Below are 7,707 nucleotides of genomic sequence, written 5' to 3' on the forward strand. Positions count from 1 at the left end.
CACACACACACACACACACACACACACATATCAGATCTTAATTTGACCAGTTTCTCACAGCAGGAAAATAATCTTGTAGTAACAGGAAATGTGAATTATTACGTGCACAATGATTAATGGCTATTTTTGTAGGGGTTGATACATTTTTCATTAGGTTAAATCAAGTCATACATTTTAGTGGAAATTACAAACTTTAGAAGCCTTTTTAAACCTCGAATACATTTCCTGCTTCCAGGAGAGTTCTCTGCGACAACAGAGTGATCATATTAAGAGAGATTACGTGGGTGATGGCAAAACATTTATTTATTAAATTGTATTTAACTTGATGGAACACAAGGGGGCGATATGCCTCAGCTGTTGCGGCTCTGCAGTTCATTCTGCAATACTATAACGCATTACACGGAGCCCAAGAGTCATCACCAACCATCATCACTAAGACAAGAAAACACTAAATGGCACAACATGACAATTCACCAGGTAATGTAACAAACCCTGCAGCACCATTGGGAGAATCAAAATAACAACCTGCAGGGGCGTCTGTATATTTGAGGAGAGAGTGTGTGACACACTTTGGTTATTACAGAGAGCCACAGGTGGCCCTCACAGTGAAAAAATTAGGTTATGATCTATTCTAAGTTTGCATAGGAAGACAGCTCACCGATGAGGGAGCGAGGAGAAGAAATAGACTGTGTGTGTTTATATTGACAGCTAAGGTTGCTTTAATGGTGGGGTTTTGACTTTGGTCATGCATCATTTGGTTAAATTCTAAACCCAGGTGCCCCAGGGTTGAACAACTCAAGGGCAAAGCATTGTCTGCTGGTTGTCACGTCTCATGCCCATCAGTTGATTATCATTGATTAGCTGGACGTCCTTTAAGTTAGTCTGGTCTGAATAGATGTTGAAAGGTCAACCTGATGAAGACTGGTACGGCTGAACATTTGCTGCTCAGAGAAACATCCCACTGCATTTACTCCCACTTCAGTTAAATGAATATGAAAAGAATACTGAAAAACATTCTGTCTTCAACGGGTTATAGACGGGGCAACAGGGGACGTTTTCAAACAGAACAGACACATCGATCTGCACAGACAGACAGACAGACAGACAGACAGACAGACAGACAGACAGACAGACAGACAGACAGACAGACAGACAGACAGACAGACAGACAGACAGACAGAGTACATGGCGCCGATCATTCTTCAACATGGCGCCGACAGAGATGGTCGCCTCGCTTCGTGTTCTTAGGAAACTATGCAGTATTTAGTTTTTTTATGTATTATTTCTTACATTATTACCCCAGGAAATCTTAAGTCTTATTACATTCAGCTGGGAAGAACTATTGGATATAAGAGCGACGTCAACTTGCCAACATTACGACCAGGAATACGACTTTCCCGAAGTGGACCCTCTGTTTGGACCACCACCCAGGACAATGGATCAGATTCCAGTAGGCGACCCAAAACAACGGTGCCGCAGAAGGAGCAGACCTGCCCAGAGACAGCGGTTGAAAATTAGCCTGCAGGCTAAAACCGGCACTTTTACTGAAACGTTGATTAATGTGCACTGTCCCTGTAAAAATAAAATAAACTCAAACGGAGGGGTCTTCTGGTCAGGCTCTGTAGACGGGCACATCGCTCACCGCTCCCGAGTCGATGTGCCCGACTACTCGCCAATGTCCAGTCTCTTGACAACAAGAGAGACGTCAGAGAGAGACATCAGAGATTGTAACATTCTCTGTTTCACGGAAACATGGCTCACTTGGGATACGTTATCAGAGTCGGTGCAGCCACCCGGTTTCTTCACGCATTGCACCGACAGAAACAAACATCTCTCTGGTTTGAAGAAGGGCGTCAAAATGAGTAGACCAAGGTGCAGCGTGGAATATGTTCATCTTGATGTTTAATGAAAGAATGAACACTTTCAAATTAAACAAAAATGACAGCAGACAGTTCCGTCAGGTACTCACAACTAAACGGAAAACAACTACCCACAAAAAAAACAAAGAAAAACAGGCTGCCTAAGTATGGCTTCCAATCAGAGACAACAATAGACACCTGCCTCTGATTGGAAACCATACCCGGTCAAAACATAGAACACAAAACATAGAATGCCCACCCACCTATCACACCATGGCCTAGCTAAATAGAGAAAACACAGCTCTCCTAGGTCAGAGCGTGACAGCGGGGGTGTATGCCTTATGATTAACGAGTCGTGGTGTGATCATAACAACACAGAGGAACTCAAGTCCTTTTGTTCACCTGACCTAGAATTCCTTACAATCAAATGCCCACCGCATTATCTACGAAGAGAATTCTCTTCGATTATAATCACATCCGTGTATCCCCCCCCCCCCCCCCAAGCCGACACCTCGACGGCCCTGAAAGAACTTCATTGGACTCTATGTAAACTGGAAACCACATATCCTGAGGCTGCATTTATTGTAGCTGGGGATTTTATCAAAGCTAATCTGAAAACAAGGCTCCCTACATTTTATCAGCATATCAAATGCGCAACTCGGGCTGGCAGCATTCTGGATCATTGCCGCTCTAACTTCCACGACGCATACAAAGCCCTCCTTCGCCCTCCTTTCGGCAAATCTGACCACGACTCCATTTTGTTGCTCCCAGCCTATAGACAGAAACTTAAACAGGAAACGCCTGTGCTCAGGTCTGTTCAATGCTGATTCCAGGCTTCAAGATGCTTCGATTACGTTGCCTCGGATATGTTCCGGATAGCCTCAGACAACAATATTGATGTATACGCTGATTCGGTGAGTGAGTTTATTAGCAAGTGCATCGGTGATGTTGTACCCACGGTGACTATTAAAACCTTCGCCAACCAGAAACTGTGGATTGATGGCTGTGAAACCAGCCTCGTCGTGGACACTGACGTCTTGCTCCCAGACAAACTAAACATCTTCTTTGCTTGCCTTGAGGACAATACAGTGCCACTGACATGGCCCGCTACCAAAACCTGTGGGCTCTCCTTCACCACAGCCAACGTGAGTAAAACATTTAAACGTGTTAACCCTCGGAAGGCTGCCGGCCCAGACGGCGCATCCTCAGAGCATGCGCAGACCAGCTGGCTGGTGTGTTTACGGACATATTCAATCAATCCCCATCTGCTGTTCCCACATGCTTCAAGAGGGCCACCATTGTTCCTGTTCCCAAGAAAGCTAAGGTAACTGAGCAAAATAACTATCGCCCTGTAGCACTCACTTCCGTCATCATGAAGTGCTTTGAGAGACAAGTCAAGGATCATATGACCTCCACAATACCTGACACCCTAGACCAACTCCAATTTGCTTACCGCCCCAATTGGTCCACAGACGACGCAATCACAATCACACTGGACATCTGGACAAGAGGAACACCTATGTAAGAATGCTGTTCATAGATTACAGCTCAGCATTTAACACCATAGTACACTCTAAACTCATCATTAAGCTGGACTTTCTGACGGGTCGCCCCCAGGTGGTAAAGGTAGGAAACAACACCTCCACTTTGCTGATCCTCAACACAGGGGCCCCACAAGGGTGCGTGCTCAGCCCCCTCCTGTACTCCCTGTTCACCCATGTCTGCGTGGCCACACACGCCACCAACTCTATCATCAAATTTGCAGACGACACAACAGTAGTAGGCCTGATTACCAACAATGACGAGACAGCCTACAGGGAGGAGGTGATGGCCCTGGCAGAGTGGTGCCAGGAAAATAACCTCTCCCTCAATGTCAACAAAACGAAGGAGCTGATCGTGGACTTCTGGAGACAGCAGAGTGTGCACGCCCCTATCCACATCGACGGGACCTCAGTGGAAAAGGTGAAAAGCTTCAAGTTCCTTTGAGTACACATCACTGACAATCTGAAATGGTCCACCCACACAAAGAGTGTGGTGAAGAAGGCACAACAGCACCTCTTCAACCTCAGGATGCTGAAGAATTTTGGCTTGGGGCGTAAAACCCTCGCAAACATTTACAGATGCACAATTGAAAGCATCCTGTCGGGCTGTATCCCCATCTGGGAAGTAACACATTACAGATACTTTTGAAAAACGACATGATAACTTCGAGAATTACTTTTAAATTCAGAAAGGAGTGTCGTGTCTTCAGCTATGCCGGATTAAGGAATATGACATGCTATTCTATAAAATCCTTTCTCTGTAATTAATATTATCTGATTAAGCTAATCATGTAAATGTAATTAACTAGAAAGTCAGGACACAACAAAAGAGTGTTTATAGAGCTGTTATCTTCCGAATAAACTCTTAAAGACCTAGTAATATTTTACATCAATGGCAGTCAATATTAATCGTCACCTTATTTCAGTCTCATCTGAAAGTTGTAAATTCTTGGTTATCTTCACGAACCCTGGTTAACAAGTTGAATCAGCAATACAAAATTGGGTTTAATTATTTATTTACTAAATACCTAACTAATCACACAGAATTACATATACACAGAAATCTAATTATGTCATACAGAAAACGTCGCTGGTGGACGGAGCCGACATGACGGCTGGTTACACAAAGGAAAGGGGGTTGGGTTTGAGTGAAAGAGCGGGAAGACTGAGGAACAAAGGGAGAAGCTCTGCTATCGTAAATACAGTATCTTATGCATTCTAAAATTACCGCCCATTTGGAAAAGGAAAATGCAATAAATATTTACTCTGAGCTGCGCTTCGGCAGGTTGGTCGTAGATACTGGCCGTGTTGCCCAACAGAGATCTTGCTGTCCTCGGAAGAATGTAGTATCGTCGTAGTGTGTTAGACTGGATACGTCGTCCGTCCTTTCCTAGCCCACGTTTACAGCGGCCGCTGCTAACTCAACGGCTAGGAGGTATCACTTCTGTAGTGAATAAGAGTTCAAAGTTCATACCATTCGCAACCAAAGCTCACGCTGAGGTTGGCTCAGTTCTGTAGTTATTATCTGAATCCTTCTGACATCGGACCGTCGCCCTAATGTACCCGGAACAGAAAGTTATTCGCCCTTTTAACACAGAGGCTGCAGGCCTCGCGTACTCAGAACAGGAGGTTACATTTTCGTCAAGGGCTTATATAGTGGACGGAGAGAAGGGTGTGTTTCAGAGTTTATAACCAATGTCTCTTCACAGGGGCGGGCCACTGATTGAGCAGAGCTCTAACCTTATGAAACCCAATTCTCTCATTTGGAAGCTAAAATTACATTTAATCTTTTCACAAATAGTTTCATATTCAAACATTTAAATTGCACAACAATTCTATGTGAATCTGATAACTACAGTGTGTAGACTTTACCAGATACAGTTTATGTCGTCCTGTCATCAGTCATAATGTCTCAGATGACCACTGAACAGACATCATATTCATTAAGTACCAACGCATATTTTCAACTGGTTCTATTACCGAAATATGGTTCCTTTCCCCCCACTTGTTTTATGTTCCCAGACTCTCTATGTTTAACAAAGGCTATTCAAGAGTCCTTCAGTAGAGTCAGAGAGAGAGGGAAGGGAGAAAGGTATTTATGGGGTGGTCATAAACCTTACCCACAGGCTAAGGTGATGACAGTAGGTTTTGGGAAAAAAAAATATTTCACACTGTTTTCTCAATGACATTAAAATCAGCATTGAAAAAATCTTGCAGTTTTAAGTTTGTTCCACCTGAGTGAGTCTGACCACAAGTCAGATTCCACTATGATGACACAACAAATGTGTTTGATGGATCACGGGAAAAGAGTAGGAATGGGCTTTTGTAGGCAACAGACCAAGTAATGTTTTCCAATGATGTGATCGCTGTCGCCATTCAAAGATGATCCAACTTCAATAAACACTTGGAGGTAAGGATGACAGCAGTGCTGTAGTCTACGGCGATACGGATATCACTTATTATTGATATCTACATAGCGCATTGATGTGAATCACACTGTTGCTCTCTCATTTAGCTATTTGCATTTTACGAATTGTGGTTGTTGTGGGTGGCTGTTCACAAATCTAAATGTATAGTTGAACCCAATAATGGTTGAATTCAAGACGTTTAAGCTGCCTATCAATCATTGTTTTTGAAACCAGTGGACCGCCAGTAAAAAATGCTCTCTTGCAACAACTGCATAGTGTGGATCCCAGCCTACGGAATAAAAGTGGGGCTTTTATTGCTCAATCTAATTCATGCTGATAAAAAAATACATCCATAGGCCTAATGGACACATGCTCAAACTCTCAAACTCACACACCTTTGATAGACTTAAAGGGGCAATCTGTAGTTGCTACATCCATTATATATATATTAATGTAAAGATATAATTTCATTGTATTATTATATGTAGTAGAAAAGTGAGGAGTTAGAAGAAGCCTACATAACCAATCCATAAAGTAAAATATATCATCCATATATGGCCAGCTTTGTAAACTTTAACATTGATTTACATTTACATTTACGTCATTTAGCAGACGCTCTTATCCAGAGCGACTTACAAATTGGTGCAGTCACCTTATGATATCCTGCAATAGATGTCGTTCAACTGGTAACATACATTTTTGTATTCTTCTAATGCCTCTTAAAAGGAAGTAATCTAAAAGTAACTGAATGTAATCAGATTACATTACTGAGTTTGGGTAATCCAAAAGTTACGTAACTGATTACAATTTTGGACAGGTAACTAGTAACTGTAACAGATTACATTTAGAAAGTAACCTAGCCAACCCTGGTGACCAATACAATTTGATTTGATTTGACCTGCCGCAGACTGAGAGGAGAACCTACACACACAGACCTGACTCTTCTCCTCTATATTACCCATCTACCCATCTATCCTCTCAACTCTCAGTCCAGAGTGTGATATACTTTGGCATTCAGAGGCTCTCTATTATTTTTCACAGGACCTTCTATGGGAAGAAAAAACATCCTAATAGTAAAGACATGTAATTTAACGATAAAAAATGTTTTCATTATCTTTTAATTTTAACACAACCAGTCATGGTGTTTTCATCTTATTGTCAACAAATTAAGAGTGCGCATGTTTGTCCACTCCAAAATAAATCCAGCATCATAACAGTGCGCTGTGCACTCGTGCCATTTGAGACACACACAGTTAAGTAGACCGGAAGTGACACATTTTTTAAAATGGGTAAAGGCCTGAGTTAACTGCACTGAACAAAAATATAAACGCAACATGTAAAGTGTTGGTCCCATGTTTCATGAGCTGAAATAAAAGATTCCAGAAATGTTACATATGCACAAAAAGTTTATTTATCTCAAATGTTGTGCACAAATGTGTTTACGTTCCTGTTAGTGAGCATTTCTCCTTTGCCAAGATCATTTTATTTATTTTATTTTTTATTTTACCTTTATTTTACTAGGCAAGTCAGTTAAGAACAAATTCATATTTTCAATGATGGCCTAGGAACAGTGGGTTAACTGCCTTGTTCAGGGGCAGAATGACAGATTTGTACCTTGTCAGCTCGGGGATTCGATCTTGCAATACATACACCTGACAGGTGTGGCATATCAAGAAGCTGATTAAACAGCATGATCATTACACAGGTGCACCTTGTGCTGGGGACAATAAAAAGTCACTCTAAAATGTGCAGTTTTGTCACACAACACAATGCCACAGATGTCTCAAGTTTTGATGGAGCGTGCAATTGCCATGCTGACTGCAGTAATGTCCACCAGAGCTGTTGCCAGATAATTTAATGTTCATGTCTCTACCATAACACGCCTCTAATGTTTTAGAG

At 42.1% G+C, this 7,707-nt stretch overlaps 1 protein-coding gene across 4 annotated transcripts in view; it reads left to right on the top strand.

Annotated features, from left to right (window-relative positions):
• Positions 1-7,707, top strand: part of LOC106581476 (1-phosphatidylinositol 4,5-bisphosphate phosphodiesterase eta-1) — a 154,715-nt gene that overhangs the window by 23,776 nt on the left and 123,232 nt on the right. The window lies entirely within an intron of this gene.

Source organism: Salmo salar, chromosome ssa20 (assembly GCF_905237065.1).
Source record: "Salmo salar chromosome ssa20, Ssal_v3.1, whole genome shotgun sequence".
NCBI lineage: Eukaryota > Metazoa > Chordata > Actinopteri > Salmoniformes > Salmonidae > Salmo > Salmo salar.